Consider the following 23,316-nt stretch of genomic DNA (forward strand, 5'->3'; position numbering starts at 1 on the left):
AAACTGAAGTGTGACGTCTAAGGAAACCCCTGTTTTTCACTCTTAACTTTTGCAAGGAGATGTGGACTGTGCTGCAGGAAAAATCCTGGATCTCAGTTACCAGAATATCCACGGTGGCATTATCTCATTATCTTAGTTAGGCATGGTGAGGAAATGGAAGTAAAGTTTATCACCAGGAGAGCAAACAGGAGCATTGTCAGGTGCAAGCTCACATGAGCCATTCAGTAAGTGGCGAGGATCACCTACTTGATTGAGTGATCAATTGAGTGTCCTGGAACTATGAGAGCCCATCCAGGTGAGTATCAAAAAGAAGAAAATACAGGGCTGCAGAGCATTACAGCTAAACCTGCTGATTTTATTTCATGATGGTCCTTTTTAACCCTATCACTGGTTTAGACCAGCTAATTATTAGGGCTCTGTGTGAATATATTGATACTATTGTAGCAATGTCCATGTGGGGGTGGGGTCAGCAATGACATACTGGCGCAACAAGTCCATAAAACTTCAGTTTTATTTAGATGTAAATAACAGCACAGTCCCCATATGCGGAAATGCAACACTCCGGGTGCTGACAGACAGTCTCTTCCTGAGATACAAAACCACTTGCAACAGTCTTTTCAGCAAAGGTAATCAGAAGTCCATACAGGAGCTGTGTTCACTCCTAAGCTGTCTGATGCTGACTGCAGGGTATTGCAGTCTTTTATGTCCCAGTAACAAGCTCAGTGGTTTCAGCTGATCTCATTGGGACCCACCAGGAAGTCCTGGACTGGACTTCTATCTCGGCCAGGCTAAGTGTCTGGGCAAGATATACACCTCGTCCAGCACTTTACCCTTCACCTGTCTACATAGGCCTGGGATACCTCTCGATTGGAGAACATGAGGTAAGATAATAGATGGCCCCGGTCCAACCCATCTTTCTCTACTACCCGCTTTAACATCAGCTTCAGGGTCTTATTAAACGCTTCCACTAAACTATCTATCTGAAAGTGGTACACCGAGGTACGAATCTAAAATGATTTTAGATAGTTGGCACAACTCTTTCATTATTCTGGACATGAATGGTGTTTCTTGTTCAGTGAGGATCTCCTTGGGGATCTCCGTTCTGGAAAACATAAGGAACAACTCTCATTCAATATTCTTGGTAGTACGGCTTTTTAAAGGGACCGCCTCAGGGTATCGGGTAGCATAGTCTAGTACGATCAAAAGGGTACTGATGTCTTCTTGTCGACTTGACTATGGTACCCACTAAATCCAGCCAAATCCTTTTGAAGGGGACCTCTATAATAGGGAGAGGACTAACAGACTGAAAAAGTGTGACACACGAGCTGTTAGCTGACACGTGGGGCATGATTCACAGTATTCTTTTATTTCCTTATACACCCCAGCCAGAAGAACCATTGAAGGACTCTGTCCTGGGTCTTATCAATCTCCAAGTGTTCCCCAAGTGCATGATTATGCGCCAAGACCAGAGCCTTTCGCCTGTAAGGCTTAGACATGACCAACTGGTCCACAACTTCCCTGTTAGTTTTAGTTATTCTATACAAAAGGTTATTATTCATAGAAAAATGGGGGAACCGTTGGTCAGCACCCGGTTCTTGTAATACACCATTTATCATAACAACATTTCCTCTTACATTGGTGAGAGTAGGGTCTCTCAGTTGGGCTGTCCCAAAGTTCCCAGGCGCATCCTCCAGCTGAGATACACCCTGAACTGTAGATGCAAACTCCTCTCCATCTCCGGCCAAGACCTGCAATGGGAAGTTAGCATATCCTGGTTCAGAGTCCACATTTATCCTGCTGCCCTGTAGAGGCATAAGGATACCCATACTTATACCAGTCTTTTTAGGCAGGGTTGTTTTTTTTTTCCCCGACAAGTCCCAAAACAGAGGGAAATCATGTTCCAATATTACACTGTGCATCAAACCTCTTACTACTCCTACTTAGTAGGCCACAGTTCCTACCTTGGTCTCTATGGTAGCCAGTGCTACAGGATACACCTTTGTATCACCATGTAGACACATTACACTCATGTGTCTATTTGGTAGATAGCCCCCTGCTATCAGGTTAGCATGAACCAATGTGACCAAGCTACCAGAGTCCAGAAGAGCCTCCACAAAATTAGAGTTCCCACTTACTTTACACATTTGTGGCTCATTCTCTAGTTCCGGTGATGCACTACAAACTGGTTTTGCAAACAAGGATCAGCCCGAGCACCATCACACTCCATGTGTTCAGTGGTTAGGTGGCACTGTGCCAAGACATGCAGTATCCCAACTCCTGGGCTGGTGTGCAGACCTCAGGTTCCAGCCATTTCTTGAACAGATGAATCAGGTTGAACATTTGGGACCTGGCAGGTTGGTCGGCTCTGTAGTTCTAATAGTGCTCTCTTCAGGCACGGACTGCCGCTGTGACTCTCAAATGACCAAGTATCTCAGCCTTTAATTTGGCATAATTATTTACCTCATGGTTGCTGAAGTCATTGTATGCTTTCTGAGGTTCAACCGTGAGGTATGGTGCAAGAACCTCCATCCATTCAGCCTTGGGGAGCTTCTCTCTTTTGGCAGACCTTTCAAACACAGTCAGATATGCCTCTATGTCGTCCTCAGAGGTTATCTTTCGCAGGGACCACTGTACAGCCTCTCTGGCACTTACTTTTGCTGGGGCCTTTTCGTCCTTTCAGGGGGTCTCGCAGTAGTCCCTCTTAGCAATGCAATCTGTTCCTACTGGGCCTGGATTTGCTGCTGTAACGCTTGATGCCGCTGATCGTTGGCTTGCATCAACTGTTTGACAAGTTCTTCCATAACGGGATGACGGTTGCAGCATAGTAGCAGGCTTCACCCAAGACAACTGCAAACTTTAGTCTTTAGTAATCACCAGGTGTCGTGCTGTTGCCCTTAGTAGTCAGAGTAGGCTGCCCGCATCCAAACACCACTCCTTAAAAGAAAAAAAAAAAAAGATTAACCTAAATAGTAGATCGGTTCAAGTGAGTATCCCCCAACATCTCCATTCCTAGGTACCAAGACTGGTATCGCTGTTGCCGTTGCAGGACAGTTCACCCAACCTCCACAAATTTTGTCAAATTTCTCTGGGCATCCCGTGGCTATACAAGTCAGTTTATACATCGGAAGTGTAGAATTCACCACCTGGATCCATGCAATTCTGATCGACCTCCCAGGGTGTTTCCAATTCAATAAAATTACCTTTTTGGCATAGGAAAACAGTAGGTTATATAGGGTGCGGGTTGCCGCAGTCACTGGTAAAAGCCCATTTAGACACAACGATTATCGCTCAAAATCCATCTTTTGAGCGATAATCGTTGTGTCTAACTGCACTGATATCGTGCAGTTTTTGTTATGCTGTCGCTCATCGTCGTCTTTCAGCGTGCTGAAAGACGACCATGAGCCTTATCAGGGATTCACAGCGGGATACAGTTGATACTATAGTTTAAGCTGTATCCCGCCCCTGATAACAGGCTGAGTATGAAGAACAGAGCGGTCTAGCTCTGTTCTCCATACCTGGCACGGACTGCTCGGCTGTATAACAGCTGGGCGCTCCGTGCAGAAAACATCTGGATGCAGAAGCAGAAGGGAAAACCTCGCTTGTCTTCTGCATTCTCTGTTCCGAGCGCTCGGATGTATAACAACCGAGCGCTGGAGCGGGGGAACAGCTGTATGCAGAAGACAAGTGGGGACACCCTGCTTGTCTTCTGCATCCTCCATTCTGAGCGTTCGGCTGTATAACAGCCAGGCGCTCGGAGCGGAGAACAGCTGGATGCAGAAGACCAGCAGGGACACCCCGCTGGCCTTCTGCATCCTCCGCTGACAGCGCAAGGTGATCGCTCATCTGTTCTCCATACCTGGCACGGACCGCTCGGCTGTATAACAGCCGGGCTCTCTGTGCAGAAAACATCTGGATGCAGAAACAGAAGGGAAAACCTCGCTTGTCTTCTGCATCCTCCGTTCCGAGCGCTCGGATGTATAACAGCCGGGCGCTGGAGCGGGGGAACAGCTGTATGCAGAAGACAAGTGGGGACACCCTGCTTGTCTTCTGCATCCTCCACTCTGAGCGCTCGGCTGTATAACAGCCAGGCGCTCGGAGCGGAGAACAGCTGGATGCAGAAGACCAGCGGGGACACCCCGCTGGTCTTCTGCATCCTCCACTGGCAGCGCAAGGTGATCGCTCATCTTGAGCGATCATCTTGCGCTGTAAATGAGAATGATGATCGGTCAAAAGTCGCTTGAGCGACATCTTTTGAGGGTTTATCGTTGTGTCTAAATGGGCCTTAAGTCTCCTACTAGTATGTCTCCATTTCCCCCCATTAACAGATTAGGAAAATCAGTGACCCACTTCTGGGGTCAAGACATTGCACTAAGTGGGCATAGAAACTGGACAATGGCTTTACTAGGTTATACATCTGTGCCAAGCCTTCCAACCGAGTCAGGGATAGCGGTATGGGCAGGCCCTAAAGCTGAGCCCTGATCACATGTCATAGCTGTTAATATCTGAAATGAGAATGGTCAGGCAGGTCATGGGCTATCTGCAGCTGTAGGAAAGTGCAGAAGGTGCCCTCACTGACTATGTCAGATAGGATGTTAACATCATGAGCTCTCCAGAACACACTCTGTAAAGCGTGACTTCCTCTACAGGGGTCAGCTGCAAGGCCTTGTGCCATATCTTAAGTGTTACCAGCATGGGGACAGGTAAGGGGGCAATACAAGAGGATGGGCCATGCATCAGCAGACCCTTCAGACTCTGGGCAGGGCCCGCCACTCTGTGCTTTAGGCACACCACTGGGTTGTAACCTGACAAGGTCAGCCACCACCCAGAATACACCAGCTGACTGACCAGATAATAATAGTAAAAGTGAGGTAAAGCTAAGCCTCCCCAACTCCCCAGGAGGTGCAAGGTCTCCAATTCAATCCTGGGGTGGGAGAGCCTCTCCACAGGATACGCAATACAGTTCCATGACGCATGGCAAATAATTATCTGTTTGGAACCAGAACAGGGAAATTATGCAGGATGTACAAACATTTGGGTAACAGTTTCATTTTTATCAAATTGATTCTGCCAATTAGAGTGAGCGGGAGAGTGACCCAGCGCATCGCCATTTCCTCAGCCCAGTTTAGAAGGGGGGCTAAATTAAAGTCATAGAAGCTAAAGACCTTCACTGACACCCTTATACCAAGATAAGTTGTCTGAGCTATCCAGCTCAGTGGGGCGGGTAAAGGGAACTCAGCTGCCGCAGAGTCTGTCGTGATTTCTATTGGAACACTCACATCTGCGTTTTTCACATGCGTTATATGTACATGAAAAAAAATGCATGTCCTAGTTTGATGTGTATTATCTATATATATACAAAAGGTGAAAGCCCTCACTGACTAACTTACTGACTGACTGGCCACTAATTCTCTAACTTCCCGATGTCGTACAAACATGGAATTTGGCAGGAGCATTCTTAATAATAATAATAATAAAAATCTTTATTTGTATAGCGCCAACATATTCCGCAGCGCTTACAAAGACAGAGGGAAATACAGAAAGACAAAAATACATAAATTACAGAACCACGGTTACATAGTAATTAGTTGATGGAAACAGTAGGGGTGAGGGTCCTGCTCCAACGAGCTTACATACTACAAGTAATGGGGTGATACAGAGGGTAAAGGGCTGGAGATGTGCACGGTATGGCGAGGTGGAGAGTGAGGGATGCTATACACATAAACAATGGTCAGGCATTCAGCCGTGTGACGGCAGTATTGGTATGACTGCAAGAGCAGTTGATGGTGGCTAGCAGAGATTGCAGCCAATAGGTCAGGGAGCATATTCTCAGGCTGAGTACAGAGGGGTTTGATTTAGGGGGGGTGGGGGATGTGGTATGCCTCCCTGAAGAGGTACATTTTTAGAGCACACCTGAAGTTTTGTAAGTCACGGATTGCCCGTATAGCCTTTGGTAGTGCGTTGCAGAGGACCGGTGCTGCTCTGGAGAAATCTTGGAGGCGGGAATGAGAGGTTCGAATTAAAGTGACGCTCAGTCTGGTTTTGTTAGCAGAGGAGAGCCGGGGCTGGGTGATGGACTGAGATCAGGGAGGCAATGTAGGGTGGCGCTGTGCTGTGGAGGGCTTTGTGGATAAAGATAGTCAATTTAAATTGAATTCTGTATTTAACGGCAGCCAGTGCAGTGACCGGCACAGGGCAGCGGCCGCACAGGAAGACGAGCCTGGATGAATTGGAGAGTCTGGCACCGGGGAGGCCGATCAGCAACAAGTTGCAATACTCGAGGTGGGAGTGGATGAGGGCAACAGTGAGCATTTTTAGCGTGTCCACGGTGAGAAAAGAGCGGATTCTTGTGATGTTCTTGAGGTGCAGCTGACATGTTCGGGCCAGAGATTGGATGTAAGGGGTAAAAGAGAGGAGAGATCAGCGTCGAATATGACCCCAAGGCAGCAGGCATGCTGTCTGGGAGTTATGGTGGCGCCACACACTGAGATGGAGATGTCAGGATGAGGTCGGTTAGTAGATGACGGAAACACTAGTAGGTCAGTTTTAGAGAGGTTTAGTTTTAGGTAGATAGAGAAAAGGAGGGGGCCGAGGACTGAGCCCTGGGGGACCCCAACAGCAAGGGAAATGGGAGGGCAGGTAGAGCCAGCGAAGGAGACGCTGAAGAAGCGGTCAGATAGATAGGAGCAGAACCAGGAGAGAGCAGTGTCCTTTAGGCTGATGGAGCGACGCATACTGAGGAGGAGTTTGCGGTCATCAGTGTCGAATGCTGCGGAGAGGTCGAGGAGGATCAGTTGGGAGTAATCACCCTCGATTTGGCTGTCAGGTCGTTTGACACCCTTGTAAGGGCAGTTTCTGTCGAGTGTAGGGGTCAGAAACCAGACTGTACGGGGTTGAGAAGAGAGTTCTCTGATAGGTAGCTTACAAGGCGGGAGTAAACCAGGCGTTCTAGTAGTTTGGAGATGAAGGGGAGATTAGATATGGGTCAGTAGTTGGCAGCATCAGTCGTGTCAAGAGCCGGCTTCATTAGCAGTGGGGATGTGATGGCATGTTTGAAAGAAGAGGGAAAGATGCCAGAGGTAAGAGAGAGGTTGAATCTAGTGGTGACATGGGAGATAACCACTGGGAGAGGGTCGCTAGCGCAGGTGGTGGGACAAACAGAGGAAAGCAATTTGGAGATTTCTTCCTCTGTTCTTGGTATAAGTACAGTGTGCTTATTTTTACAGCATCTAAAACTACCAGGGACACTTTACCCTAGGGAAAACTGTAGCTGCCTTATACCCACCTGTGGCACATAATGTGACTCATGTCTTGTGCTGGCAGCACTGGACCACTGAGAGGCTAGCTTCAGGCCGGTGTATATGTGCGTACAATGCGCAGAGAATAGAAACCATTGATTTCAATGGTTTCATTCACATTTCCATATTTTGCACATGCATTTCGCTCACACAGAAAAATATAGAACATGCATATTTGTGCACCAAAGGACCCCATAGAAGGAGGTGTGAAAAATTGCAAGGAGATACATAAAATACTGTGTAATTTCACTGGAAAAAGAACACTTCTGGAACTAATTAGCCATATCAAGCGGTGCGCCTTGTTTGCTACGTGCAAACGAACATGCCCCTGAGCAGAAAAAGTACCGTAAAATACGCCGATACACACGAGAAAGACTAATTATAGCACAAATATGCTGCTCTGAGTCGTACACAACTGCGCATACAACCGTGAAGCCGCCTTTAAACAGAAGTCGCTCAGCGATTCCACACTGAAGGTTTAGTTCTGCTGTTCAATTTCTATGTTCGTACTGTAGACATCATGTAGTACATGCCTGCTATCCCAAGTCCCCTATTCCCGTAGCACCACCAGCATAGTAATTAGCGATTGTCTCCTTCAGCCTCCTATAGGAAATCCAAACACGCCCTATTGTGCATTTTTCGTTCACTTTTTGTTTGTCACTCAATTTCTGCCTGCATATAAATTGCTCACTTCTCTAAGGTTTAAACGCTCCCCGCTCCGTGTATACATAGGAATCTGAAGCACTGAACAAGAAGTGAACAATTCTCAACGATGATCTGCAGTGACTAAACATTCTGCACGAACGCAAACAAATTAGCGGTGACATCACTCGCTCGTGCGCTCATTCAACAAGAATCAGCTCTTGTAAAAGTGGGATTAGAAATCAGTCATGCTACTTTACTAGTGTAGGTACTGTACATGTTGCTACGCTATTTGCGTAGTGTGACTGTCGTCATTCACTTTGAATGGCTGAGAGAGCTATACAAATAGTGTAACGTACAACCAGTGGCAAATTAGAATGGGCAACTGCCCTGGGCTCGAGGCTCCACGAGGACCCATGGCCAACCCAATCGCCCCTATTGTATCTGCACTGCTAAACCTCATCACTCCTCCCCCTTCTCAGCCTTAGTACTCAGAAGTACAGTGATTGCCAGGGAGGGGAGTGATGATGTCCTGCTGAGCCCCTGAGAGAAGAAAGGTGTAGTAAGGAATTTAACCCCTTCTTCTCTGCATCCAATGGTTTAGCAGTGGGTCCAGACTGTCTAACATAGCCATTCTTCCTATACTGTTTTGGGGCACAGAGAATGTATTAAGAGAAACATAGAGTCTAGATCACATGAGATAATTATCCCCCTCTACTCTCCCTTAGTCAGACCTCATCTGGAATACTGTATCCTGTTTTGGACACCTCCAAAATTAAAAAAGACATCTAAAAATTGCAGCAAGTTCAGAGAAGAGCCACCAGTTTGGTGAGCGGTCTGCAAACCATGTCCTATGAGGAATGGTTAAAGGATCTGGGAATGTTTAGCTTGCAAAAAGAGAAGGCTGGGAGACTTAACAGTCTTAGGGTGCATTCACACGAGCGTAGGCGTATTTACGTTCGCACCTCCGCAGCGTATAATCGCCGGAAAGATCGTGTTTCGGCGATCATGACGAGAGCTAGAAAGCATATTATCGTTTGTTCCTACTTTACAAACTATCTTTTCGGCCATCGTATATGCGTTGGCGCGTATTTCGGTCGCGTATATTACGTTTTTTTCGGGTTGCCGTTTTTACGCGCCGTAAAATCGCCCGTGCGAATGAATACAATCGAAACCAACGCCTCAGATGGTCACGTATATACGATTGGGCGCAAAAACGCGCCATTTATGCGCTCGTGTGAACGCACCCTTAATGGTCTACAAATATCTGAAGGGCTGTCACAGTGCAGAGGGATCAGCCTTATTCTCATCTGCATAAGGAAAGACTAGAAGCAATGAGATGAAAATGAAAAGGAGAAGAGACAGAATAGATATTAGACAGTGAGGGGGATCAATGAGTGGAACAGGTTGCCATGGGAGGTGGGGCGTTCTCCTTCAATGGAAGTCTTCAGAAACTGGACAGACATCTGTTTGGGATGATTTAGTGATGCTGCATTGAGCAGGGGATTGGACCCGATGACCCTGGTGTATCCTTCCATCTCTACCATTCTATACAAAGTAGGACAACTGACGATGTTACTATAAGTAAGTGGGGCCACAGTTAACACACTATTAGTATGGTAGGGACTGAAAAGTTGATGAAGGGTTACGCAAGGTGGGGAGAGAGAGCAGAGGCGAGCTGTGGTTGGAAAAAATTTCAATGCAAATCTGAGCCCAATGAATAAAACTGAATACTGACGACTCAAAACAAAGACGACATTACCTGTGGTCACTGCACTGTAAGCAATATTAGGGTACATCCACACAAAGTGGAAATTGGTGTGGAGTTTTTGCAGTGGAAAATTTGTATCAAAATCCACATGTGTTCTGCAACAAAGGCCGTGTTAAAATATGCAACATTTGTGTGATGTATGGCAGAAGATTTGTTGTGGAATTTCGGCTGTGAAAAATTCACACCAATGTCCACTATGTGTGAACGTACCGTTACTATGTAGCGCCTTATTTCAGTGCATTACATTGTAACTATTATTTAGAGTTATACTAAAGCTGAGTAGCTGTATTTAAGCCCACCACATTATAAAGGTTGTCCTATAGAATATATATCATTTTTGGGGGGAAGGCGTGAGGAGATAAGGCAAGTTCATGCATAGCAGATTTGCTATGGATGTTGCACAGCGGAAAAACTCGCAGCAAATCTGCACCAAAATCCACACCATTTAGTGAAGGTTTTGACAGGAATTTTGGTACAAATCCACACAATTAAAAGGGTTAAAGGTGTTGTCCCGCGCCGAAACGGGTTTTGTTTTTTTTTAAACCCCCCCCCCCCCCCGTTCGGCGCGAGACAACCCCGATGCAGGGGTTAAAAAAACAAACCGCTCAGCGCTTACCTGAATCCCGGCGGTCCGGCGTCTTCATACTTACCTGCTGAAGATGGCCGCCGGGGTCTGCTCCCTCCGTGGACCGCAGCTCTTCTGTGCGGTCCATTGCCGATTCCAGCCTCCTGATTGGCTGGAATCGGCACGTGACGGGGCGGAGCTACACGGAGTCGGCATTCTGCACGAGCGGCCCCATTGAAGAGAGCAGAAGACCCGGACTGCGCAAGCGCGGCTAATTTGGCCATCGGAGGGCGAAAATTAGTCGGCTCCATGGGAACGAGGACGCCAGCAACGGAGCAGGTAAGTGAAAAACTTTTTATAACTTCTGTATGGCTCATAATTAATGCACAATGTACATTACAAAGTGCATTAATATGGCCATACAGAAGTGTATAGACCCACTTGCTGCCGCGGGACAACCCCTTTAAATCTGGGGTATATTGTGGCTGCTTATTAAGGCCTCCTTCCCACGAACGGATTTACGCCGCGTAAATTCGCGGCAAAAATTCGCTGCGTCGCCCCCTGCTATTAGGTTCTATTGAACCTAATAGCACAATGCTCACGATGCGTAATTCCACCGCGGAATTTCGCACCGTGAAATCTCCCGTCCTCACCCGCGGCATGCTCTATTTGCCGCGGGTGTACGCGCTGACGGCTTCCATTGCAGTCAATGGAAGCCGTCCGTTCACGCTATCTCCCGCTGTAACACAGCGGAAGATAGCGTGAAAAAACGCTTCCCCGCCTACCGCCGCGCGTCATATGACGCGGCCGGCGCGTCACGTGACACGGCCGGCCGCATCATGTGACGCGGTGGGCGTGTCACATGACGCGACAGCGGTGGGCGGGGAAGCGTCTTCACGCTATCTTCCGCTGGTAAGTATGGGGTCTCTGGGGGGCGCTGTGACGGGCTTCACTGCGGAATATTCCGCAGCGGAGCCCGTCACGCTCGTGTGAAGCCGGCCTAAGGCTGGGTTCACGCAGGGCGGATTTGCTGCGGTTCTGCTGTGGTTTTTCCGTTGCGGTTTTGCCGCAGAAGAAATGCTTCTGCAGCAAAACTGCTTCAAAGGTTAATTTGGTGTGCGGATTTTCCTGCGGAAAAATCCGCAGGCGTTTTTTTTCCGCAGAGTTTACTTTTTGCCACGGATTTTGCTGCGTCCATAGAGGTCTATGGACAAAAAAGCGCTGCGGAAAAGACAGAAGAATGGACATGCTGCATCTTTGAAAAACACGCCGCAGTTGCATTAGCGCACTGCGGCTGTGCGGAAAAAATCCGCCCTGTGAGAACAGCTTTTTTACAAAACTCATTTGTGCTGCATTGCACTGCAAACGCAGCGGTTTTCCCGCAGTGCGGATATGCAACGGCAATCTGCAGCAAATCCGCCCTGTGTGAACCCAGGCTTAATGTTTTACTAGACAATATTCTACTAGGGGGCAGTAGTGCGCTAACGCAAGATATGTTAGCACTGCTGTATCGGTACTTCTGGAGCTGTAAAGCTTTGCCACCAAGTGGGGTGAACAATTATCTCTTCTGGTAGGCTATGAAAAGGTTCAGGAAGATGTGGGAGGGTGGCACGTGCATTGTTGCACTGGGCCCATTAATGTGTCAAAACAGCCCTGAAAATTACAATTCAACTGCTGCTTTAGTTTAGTCTCCGGCTGCAAACTGTGTTATTTTTATTGTGCTATGGAAAATGCTCTCATCCGCAGCTGGTGAAGCTCAGCGCCCGAGGACTGTGACAATGACACTTATAGAAAGTGATGCTTTCCTTGCAGAAGCATGAGGCTTACCACGTCACTAGCATGTTTTATTAGGGCGGCACTCCAGGCAGGGTGACTTTCTTCTTCTTCTCCTCCTCCTCCAGGCTGCATGTGTTATAGACACAGATAGCAGGAGATGGGGAGAGCAGCGGCGGAGAGCCACCAGTGAAGCAGAAATGGTAGAAGTGACTAGCATACATCCAGAAATCTTGTATATTTATATCCTGCATTACAACCCAGATCAGGTTTTGTGATTTTCAGTAAATATCAATTTTCTGTATGGTTCATCCCGACAAGGCTCTTCCACTGCTTTTCTGCAGCCCTTCTTTAAGGTGCATGTTAATTGCACGTCAAAAACACTGCTGCAAACCACATGCACTTAACTGTGAAATGCAGTGGTTTTGTGGTATCGTTTTCACCTAAGAGGCTTCTTCATGTGATGGTGAAGAGACTCATATAGGATCCTGCTATATACTCTAATTAAAAGGCTTGGGACAGATGAGGAAATAGGTGCACATAGGGTTGCTACCTTTTGTCACAAAAAAAATACCAACCTAGGTTTTAAAAATAAGTGTGTGGTTAGGAACGTGGCTTATCACATCATATATTTTTAGCCTCATTATCCTAGTGGTCCCAGCTAGTATTAGTGCGCCAGCTAGTGGGCTCAATAGTAATAGTCCCCCCCCCCCCCCCCCCCCGTCAGTGGCCTATATAGTAATAGTGTCCCCCTTAATGGTCCCAGTATTAATAGTGGCCCCAGTAGTAATGCCCTTTCTTTGTATCCTGCTCACTGTTAACCTCTGGCTGAGCAGCTACCCCATGCCATCAAGTATTTTAATACATAGCTCTGGTCTGGTGACTGCTGCTATAAGCAGAGACTTTGACCTCTAACCTCCCCCTCTGGCAACTGAGCTGCATACAGGACATGCAGGAACACAGGCACCATGGGGAGAGATCAATGGTCACAGTCTCTGATTACAGCGGCAGTGGCTGGACCGCAGCTTTGGAGTAAGATACTGGATGGTGCAGGGTTACTGTCCCTCCGGAGACAATTTTGTTTACCAGCCATTAATATGGTCATTAAAACATAAATCTTAGCACCGACCTTTGGACTTACTGGCCAGGCCGGCGAGTTGCTAGCTGGGCAACAACCCTAGGTGAGCAACAGATCTAGAGACAGACACTCCTCTATAAATTCAAGAGGTGAATCTCTTGAGAGTAGGTTCCCACCTGAATAAAGGTTGCATGGATGTGGCCCAGGACAGGAGGGTCACTTTAAAAGGGTTTCCACACTACATAAAATTGCTTCACAACAACTTTCTTCTTCCTGGTTGTTGCTGACCATGACCTGTGAGAGCTGTAGCCAATCACTGACCACAGCAGTCACTTCTATAGTCTGTGATTGGCTGCAGACATCACTGATACTGGTCAGCAGGAACCAGGGAGGAAGAGTGATTGTGAAGCAGCTGTTAAGGGGGGAAAATCCCTTTAGTAAAGCTAACTAATGTGAACAACTTTGCACTTTGCCTTCCTGTTTAAGCCAGGAGAAGTATACAGTAAAACTTATTTAAGCGGCAGTCGCAAAACTTTTCCAAAAAATTTATTAAAATGCAGTTTAGCAAACCAGTACACAACCGAGAGAAGCAATTATAAAATTGCATAAAAAGGGAAAATCTCAATAACGTGATTTCCAAAACAATGATTTTCAGTGGTAAAACAAAAAACAAATTCAGTGGAAGTATATTACAAATTGATGAGCACAAACGGCTATTAAATAAGCATAAGTTGTCTGAAAAGTTAGCTATGGAAATATGACCTGCTGTGAGTACTTAAGTAGACACAAACTAATCTGCCATATCAGGAAGATTCTTGCTGAGCCAGTGTACCACTGGGATGGCCGAATTAAGGCTAGGACTACATAGTGACTTTGGCCGCGACAGTGGTTGTGCAACAGAATATTGCTCCGTAGCCCTGCAACCTTACAGTGTTATTGAAGTCAGTGAGGTTGAAGTACAATTACATTGCAAGGTCGTAGGGCCACACAGCAATTTTCAGTCACGCGACTGCTGTCTCGACCTAAAATTGCAGTGTAGCTCTAGCCAAAGGGGGTGATGAGGGCAATTTTCTTCTTACATTCCTGGATTTATCCAATAAACAGCTGAAGACGGGTGCTGAGGGGGCAGGAAAAGGACTCACCTCTGCCCAAAGGACGGCAATAAACAGTGATAGGAGGATCCAGTATGCCGAACAGCTCATCACTCTGTTCTCTCAGCCTCACAGGGAGGTGTCAACCTGCGCAGGGGGCGTAAGCTTGTCTGGTAGTGAGGAGTGTGAGCGATTTAAATAAAAAACAAAAAACAAATAAAAAGGCACGTGAGCGGTTGCATAAGGGCGGAGGCTGCATACTGTTACGCAAGATGCATGCACGTTGCACAGTTAGAAGCCCAAATTCTGGAAATAAATGAGCGATTTACAACACTGCGACACAATAACAAGATAGAAAGGAGTTTGCTGCTCATTGAGTAGGCGCTTGCTGGGGTAGATGCGGGCGAGGACGGTAGTTCGGAAGATCAGGACTAGCTGGGTGACAGTTAGAAGGGGTAAAGGGAAGGAAACCAGAGAGGATAACCCTGAACTGGCACACCCCAATAAGTTTGCAAAGTTGGCAGATGAGGGGGATGCCATTACAGGATCAGCACCGCTGCAGCACGTCATGTCCTCTGCTCCAGTAAGAAGAGGAAGGGGAGCGCAGGCCAGGCTGAATTATAAGGGGGACAGACAGGGCAATCAGCCACAAAGACCAGGATGAACGAACAGCGTGTTGTCTTCCTGGCGCTCGAGTTTGACACATCGCAGATTAGCTTGACTTATTACTGGGAGGGGCTGGAGAGGATTCAGAGGTCATGATGCACATTGGAACCAATGACAAAGTTAGTGGCCAATAGAGGATCCTCAAAAATGATTTCAGAGAACTAGGATCAAAGCTTAGGGAGAGGATCTCCAAGGTAGTTTTCTCGGAAATGCTACCTGTACCACAAGCCACACCAGAAAGGCAGCGGGAGCTTAGGGAAGTAAACAAGTGGGTCCAGAGTTGGTGTAAAAAGGAAGGCTTCAGGTTATTGGAGAACTGGGCGGACTTCGCTGTCGGCTACAGGCTCTACAGTAGGGACGGGCTGCATCGCACCGGGAGGGTGCAGGTGTTCTGGGGGAGAAGATGGCTAGAAGATTGGAGGAGTGTTTAAACTAGGGACTTGGGGTGGGGGTGGACGGCAAAAAGAGTAATAGGGGAGAAGACAGTGTAGACAGTGACCTGGGACCAAGTATTGGGAATGGTCAAACAGGGGAGGGGGCAGGGGTTAGTGCAGATAGAACTGACAGAACAGCTAATAGGACCATAAGTGGCATAATGAATATAAAGAATAACAACAACCAGATTAATTGTATGGCAACGAATGCAAGATCAGTAAAGTGGGCCAGCTTGAAGACAGAATGTCTGAAGAAAATTATGACATAGTAGGAATAACGGAAACATGGCTTGATGATAAATGCGATTGGGCGGTGAATTTACAGGGTTATAATCTCTTCAGAAAAGACCGTGGTTACCAGAATGCGGGAGGGGTATGTCTGTATGTTAAATCCTACTTTATGCCAAGGCTACGAGAAGATATAGGTGTAGGAGATGAACACGTGGAATCTCTGTGGGTAGAAATACAGGGAGGGAAAAATAACAAAATCCTGATAGAGGTTTTCTATAGGCCACCAAAAATAAAAGAAAACTTATTAATAAGACAAATAGAAGAGGTGTCATGAAGTAATTATTATGGGAGACTTTAATTATCTGTATATAATAAAAAAAAAAAAATCTTGTTATTTGTATAGCGTCAACTTATTCCGCAGTGCTTTCAGGTAATTATTATTACCCCCCACCAAGCTGGGTTCTCATTTTACCGACCTCGGAAGGATGGAAGGCTGAGTCAACCTTGAGCCGGCTACCTGAATCATGTGGGGATTGAACTTGCAACCTTCAGGTTGTAGGTGAGAGCTTACACTCTGCACCACATGGGAAGGTGAAACCCGCGAATCTCACAAGAGTGATACGTTCTTGAGAACAATTAAATAGAACTACCTTACCCAACTTGTATGGGAGCCAATGATAGGGAGGGCCACCCTGAACTTTTTAACTAACAAACCGGACAGAATCATGGGGATGCAGGTTGAGGGACACTTGGGAAATAGTGACCACAATATAATTAATTTCCAGTTGTCATTCAATAGGAAGCGAAAAAAAACCTAAGCTTTAGTTAAGCAAAATTTAATTAGCTCAGAACTACTCTCAGCAACATTAATTGGGAGAGCCTCCTCGAAAATAATAGTACAGGCGACAAATGGGAAAAGTTTAAAAACATCCTAATTACCTCATGTGAGCAGTTCATACCCTTTAAAAATAAAAGAACTACAAGCAGAAGGAAACCAATGTGGCTCGACAAGACTGTAAGGGGGCTATAAGTAAAAAAAAGAAAATGTTTAAACTACTAAAACAAGAAGACAGTGAAGAAGCGCTAAAAAACATACAGGGAAAAATACAAATTATGTAAGGAAAAGATAAAAACTGCAAATGAGGATGCAGAGAGACTGAATGCCAAAGAGGGCAAAAAAACCCCTAAACTATTTTTTAGTTTTATAAAAAGTAAAAGGATTTGCAATGAGTGCACTGGCCTGTGGGAGAAATCATAGAAAATGATGGGGGGGGGGGAGAATCTATGAAATCATTTTTTCTCAATTGTATTCACGAAGGAAAAGAAATGTCACATGACCCTACATTAAATATCACCTGCCTAACCCAGGAGGAAGTGCAGAGACGGTTAACAAAAAAGAAAATCGACAAATTGCCCTGGCCCAGATGGAATACATGCAAGGGTTCCAAGCGACGTGATAGACAGACTGCTATTTCTTATATTTAGGAACACTATCGTGAACGAGGTTGTACCACTGGATTGGTGTACTGCCAATGTGGTTCCAATATACAAAAAGGGGTCAAGAAGGAGGCCTGGTAACTACAGGGAGGTAAGTCTCACTTAATACAACAGAGGACAATGTATAACTGCAAATGTACCTAGATAATCTGGGGGCTTGGGTAGAAAAATGGCAGATGAAGTTCAGTATTGATAAATGTAAGGTTATGCACATGGGCAGGAGAAACTGATGTCACCGATATACACTAAATGGGGTACTGCTAGGGAAAAGTGATATGGAAAAAGACCTGGGGGTACTAGTGGACTGTAAACTTAACTGGAGCAAACAATGCCAGTGAGCTGCTGCGCAAGCAAATAAAGCCTTGGCGTGCATTAAAAGAGGTATAGGGGCGAGGGAGGAGAACATTATTCTTCCACTATATAAAGCACTTGTCAGGCCCCACATGGAATACTGTGTACAGTCGTCACTTTCTGACAGCAGCATGAACCGCGTTTCCCCATCACTGGCAGAGACCCCACCCACCGTGTTAAGAGTTTATCCAAGAACTAAACTACTTAATGCATATGGAGGAAATGATGGCTGAAATGATGGCCCCTCCCACCCCCCAGTTCCCTTTACACACCCCATAATTCCTCTTTTTCTCTTTCCCTCCCTTCCTTTCTCTGTCCTCCATTCTTAATTTTGTACTTTTACCTCCATTCTCTCTTTTGTTACAATATTGTGATTGTTTCTAGTGTAAAGGTGCATTTACACACACAGATGATTGCTCAAAATTTGGCAGAAACTGATAGTTTTGAGCGACCATTTTGCAGAGGTACTAATAGGCTAATCATCCCTTTAGTACTTCATTCACATGTATTTAGAGAACAGCGGGCGGTCTGTTCTCTAAATATATCGCTATTGTTCTCCAGCGGGACAGCAGCTGTTAAAGAATGTTATCAGCGCTGCCTGCAGAGAACTCAGCGTGCGGTTCCTCTTATCAGGGACGAGGATTTCATGCTGACCTGAAGTCAGCAATGGACGAAAAGAGAACGGTAAGGGCACGATAGGCGCACATTTACACACAACGATTATCCCTCAAAAGATGGCTTTTGAGCGATAATCGTTGTGTGTAAAAGGGCCTTTACACTAAGTGCAATGTAGCTAATATGTACATGATGAGGATTCGCTTCTCTGAGTGCCCACTTAGTATACGGGCTTGTTCACATTACCTGAGGATTTGATTGCAGACCCAAATTCATTTCTATACCTGATGTTATGTGTGTGATGTTACTTTCCTGATGGGACTCAAAATGGTCCAGTAGCTCAAGATGGTGCACTCACTGGAGCGAACATTACAGTTATGATTCACATGTCTGTCATTGTGTAGCTTTATTTTGTTCTATACTTAAAATTTAATAAAGCGATTACACATGGATTCCCGATGTACAGGGAGGATCCTTAGTGAGAGACTGTTTCTTGCAATTTACAGCTCACAAGTGCCGGTTAACACTTTGAATGCTACGTCATCAGACAGTAAGTGACTGGTATGTTTCTGCATGGGCCCTAACGCCACAGAGCATACAGTTACATCCTGGGGGTTCAGGGTTTTGTATGGAAAAGACTCTTGGGTTGATCCAGCTCCATAAAATTCAGGTGCCGGTTGTTTTTTACAGCAGACATCCGTTCGCAGCAGCTCCATCCATTCTCAGAGCCGCATTTGATGTTGGGATTGAAATTACCAAAAGGCTGCCTGTGATGAGATCACAGGGGGCCATTAGGTGGCCATAGCAGCTGGAGACCTTCTGAAAGCCTGTGGCATTGCTTGATAGATATCCTGTGAGACTGTGGTATAACGTAATGCTATATGATTATATCATAATGCAGGAGTGATAAAACCATCACAAGTTTTTGTCCCCTATGGGAGCTAAAACAAGTAGAAAAGTAGTAAAAAATGTAGAAATCAGTTTTAAAAAGAAGTTTTAATATTTGAAGAAAAAAAAAAACTAATAAAAGTTAAAGGGTTCTGTCAGCAAAATAAAAAAAATTATACTCACCTGCATCCCTGTAGAGTCTAAACTGTGGAAAGAGAAGAGTTAAAAAAACAAAGGAAACTCACCTAATCCCGTTGTACTTGGTCTCTTAGTTGTTTATCTTGCGCGTGAGGGGCGGGCTTCTGCGCGCTCACACCATCCGAGCCGCGTCTAACCTCTGACGTCCACGGAGAGTCAACGGCGAGTGCACATGCACGCCGGGAAGGATTCATGCGCACTCGCTATCAACTCTCCGAGGACGGCAGAGGTTAGACGCGGCCAGGCCAATCAGTAAGCGACGCGCCACCTGTGACGTGTCGACAACTGACCCGAACGGCAGGACTTGCCGCCCGGCAGTGGTCAGAGCAGAGGCGGAAGCTGGAACTTTGCCAGCTTCTGCCCTGCGATCGGTCGGCTGATGGAGGGAGAGGAGAAGACCAGCAGGTTCCCGGTAACCGGTCTGTTAAGGCATAGGCGAGTGTGAATTTTTTTTTTCCTGACAGAACCCCTTTAAAAAAAAAACAAAAAAAACAAAAAAACTTTTTGCCATAATTATAATAAAAAAAAAATCTAAATAAAAAAAACAAACAAAAACATATTTGGTATCGCTGTGTCCATAAAAGTCTGATCTATCAAAGTAACACGTTATTTATCCCGCACAGTGAATGTAAGGTAAAAAAAGACAGAATTGCACTTTTCTCAGTTAAGCCATCTCCAAGAAAAAAAGAAAAAAAAAACAACAATCAAAAAGTCACACGAACTCCATAATGAAACCAATAGAAACTACAGGACGTCCCACAAAAAAAATGAGCCCTCACACAACGATGGCGACAGTAAAATAAAAAACTTGTGGCTGTCAGAAAATAATTTCATTAAAAGTAGTACAGCAAAAAATACTATATAAATTTAGTATTGTATTTTATCTGCATATGCCGCAGTGTTTGGAGCCCATTGATTTACATTGGGCCATTCAGACCAGCATATTCTATTTTGGTGCCCTTTCATGAGTGTAATACGCAACATTATCATAGCCTGGTGTATAAAATATGCAGTAAATACAAATATTACAGATATACCGTGGTTCCCAGATAGTAAGACCTACCCTGATAATAAGCCTTACCCTGATTTGTTGTTTTTTTTTGGGGGGGGGGCCTCGCTGGTCTCCTGCGCTGACAGCATTCTCTGTCTGGTAACGGGGCTTTGAATACCCCGCCTCCAGCAAGTGAGTGCCGTGATTGCATGACAAGCGCCACTGGCTCAGCCAATCAGAGCAGGCACTCGATCATTCACAGCCATTCAGTGAATTACATCACTGAATGGCTGTGATTGGTTCATCGAGTGCCGTGCCGTCTCTGATTGCGTCACGAGCGCCACTGTCTCAGCCAATCACAGAACTCGCTAGGTGGAGGCGGGCTATTCAAAGCCCCATTACCTGGAAGAGAATGCTGTCAGCATGGAGGCCAGGGCAGCCTGCTGCAGCGCCAGAGAACAGTGTGAGGCACCAGGACACCGTTAGCGAGGTAAGTATAAGACACCCCCGAAAATACGACACTGTCTCTTTTGAGGCAAACATTAATATAAGACAGTGTCTTATTTTGGGGGAACAGCATTTGTTTACAGTGCGCAGAAGAAACTAAGAGTGTAATATGAAGGCTAAATTTGCGAGCCCTTACTATGTTAAGTATTATGGCATTAGGTATGAGAATATGTATATTACAACAATTACCACTATACTGTGTGCAAAGGAAGCACAATCCAGACGCTCCTGAAAAACTAGGCACTCAAAGTGTTAAGACTGGAACCACAAAGCTTTGCACCAATACTACAACCAACATGCCTTGCATAGACTCTAAAACCAACAAGCTGGTCCCCATTGTGACTGTGACCCCCACACCATCTCAGAGTTCGTTACTGCGCCATCCCAGAGTTCGTTACTGCACCATTCCAGGGGGGCCGTCGCCATCCCATAATCTGTTACTGCGCTATCCCTGACACCGCTACTGCACCATCCATGGGGGGCCGCAGCCATTCCTGAGGCCGTTACTGCGCCATCCATGGGGAGGCCACTGCCATCCCTGAGGCCAGTACTGCACAATCCCTGAGGCTGTTACTGCGCCATCCATGGGGGCCGTCACTATCCCCAAATCCGTTTCTGCGCCATCCATGGGGGGCCACCGCCATCCTTGCGTCCTTAATAAAATGTAGATATCAGGCAGCATCCATAAAATAGCTAGTCCCCAACAGAAATTCCTTATTTTTCCAGAAAAAAACGTTTCAATCCCTATTACAGGGATCCCTGAGGCTGTTACTGGGCCATCTTTGGGGGGCCCTCACCATCCATGAGACTGTTACTGCGGCATCCCAAAGGCTGTTACTGCGCTATCTTTGGGGGAGCACTGCCATGTTTGAATCCATTACTGCACCACCCATGGGGGGCCATCGCCATCCCTGAGTACGTTACTGACCATCCCTGGGGGGGCTGCTGCCACCCTTGCATCAGTTGCTATCCCCGAGTCTGTTACTGTGCCATTCTTGAGGGTCAACAACTATCCCTGGGGGTCTTCCGCCATCCCTGAGGGTCCTCCGCATTCCTGAGTCTGTTGCTGTGCCATCCCTTGGGGTCCGCCGCCATCCCTGAGTCCGTTACTGTGCCATCCCTGGGTGGCCACCGCCATCCCAGAGTCCATTACTGTGCAATCCTTGAAGGGGGGGGCGCCGCCATCCCCAAGTTCATTACTGTGCAATACCCGGGGGCTGATGCCATCCCTGAGCGCGTTACGATGCAATCCCTGGGGGTCCCCTCCCAATCCCTGAGGCACTGGCGTAACTATAGAGGATGCAGGGGATGCGGTTGCACTCGGGCCCAGGAGCCTTAGGGGCCCATAAGGCCTCTCTTCCCCATATAGGGAGCCCAGTACTATGAATAAAGCATTATAGTTGGGGGCCCTGCTACAGGTTTTGCATTGGGGCCCAGGAGCTTTATGTTACGCCTCTGACCTGAGGCCATTACTGGGCAATCCCTAGGGGCCGCCGGCATCCCCAAATCTGTTACTGTGCAATCCCTGGGGGGGCACTGCATCCCTGAGTCCGTTACTGCGCCATCCATGGGGGGCCACTGCATCTCTGAGTCTGTTACTGCACCATCCAGGGGGGCCGATGCCATCCCTTAGGCCATTGCTGCGCCATCCATGGGGGGCCAACGCCATCCCTGAGGCCGTTAATACGCCATCCATTGGGGGCCCAACGCCATCCCTGAGGCCGTTAATACGCCATCCATTGGGGGCCCGACATCATTCCCAAGTCAGTTACTGCGCCATCCCTGGTGGTCCGCCGCTATCTCCGAGTCCGTTACTGCGCCATCCCTGCGGGTCCACCGCCATGCCCGAGGCTGTTACTACGCCATCCAGGGGGGAGCAACGTCATTCCCGAGCCAGTTACTGCGCCATCCCTGGGGGTCCGCCGCTATCCCTGAGTCCGTTACTGCGCCATCCCTGCGGGTCCACCGCCATCCCCGAGTCCGTTACTGCACCATCCCTGCAGGTCCACCGCCATCCCCGAGTCCGTTACTGTGTCATTTTTGGGGGACCAACGCCTTCCCTGAGGCCGTTACTGCGCCATCCCTGGGGGTCCGCCACTATCCCCGAATCCGTTACTGCGCTATCCCTGCGGGTCAACCGCCATCCCCGAGTCCATTACTGCGCCATCCCTGCGGGTCCACCGCCATCCCCGAGGCTATTACTGCGCCATCCCTGCAGGTCCACCGCCATCCCCAAGGCTATTACTACGCCATCCATGGGGGACCAACGTCATTCCCGAGTCAGTTACTGCGCCATCCCTGGGGGTCCGCGGCTACCCCCGAGTCAGTTACTGCGCCATCCCTGCGGGTCCACTGCCATCTCTGAGTCTGTTACTGCACCATCCATGGGGGAGGGGGGGGGAGCGACGCCATCCCTTAGGCCATTACTGCACCATCCATGGGGGGCTGAGTCCATCCTTAAAGCTGTTACTGCGCAATACTTGGGGGTCCGCCGCTTTCCCCGAGTAGGTTACTGCGCCATTCCAAGTCGATTACTGTGCCATTCCTGAGACCATTACTGTGCAATCCCTGGGGGTGCACTGCCATACCTGGGGGCCACCAGTGACCACACACCCCCCGGTCCTGTTAGTGGGAGCAGCCGTTGGTTTTCCCCCCTTCTGCCTCCCGACCTGCCGCGCCTGGAGGGTCAGGATGGAGGTCCGGGGCAGAGGGAACATCGTACC

General features: G+C 47.3%; 1 long non-coding RNA gene across 1 annotated transcript; it reads right to left on the reverse strand.

The window, feature by feature from the left end:
• Positions 1 to 413: 413 nt before the first annotated feature.
• LOC136625833 (uncharacterized) lies at positions 414 to 23,279 on the reverse strand. The gene is made up of 2 exons (XR_010792585.1): positions 23,182 to 23,279; positions 414 to 2,934 (listed from the first exon to the last, which is right to left on the reverse strand). It is a non-coding gene; the product is annotated as an uncharacterized lncRNA (long non-coding RNA).
• Between the last annotated feature and the right edge of the window lie 37 nt (positions 23,280 to 23,316).

This window comes from Eleutherodactylus coqui, chromosome 4 (genome assembly GCF_035609145.1).
Source record: "Eleutherodactylus coqui strain aEleCoq1 chromosome 4, aEleCoq1.hap1, whole genome shotgun sequence".
Lineage (NCBI taxonomy): Eukaryota > Metazoa > Chordata > Amphibia > Anura > Eleutherodactylidae > Eleutherodactylus > Eleutherodactylus coqui.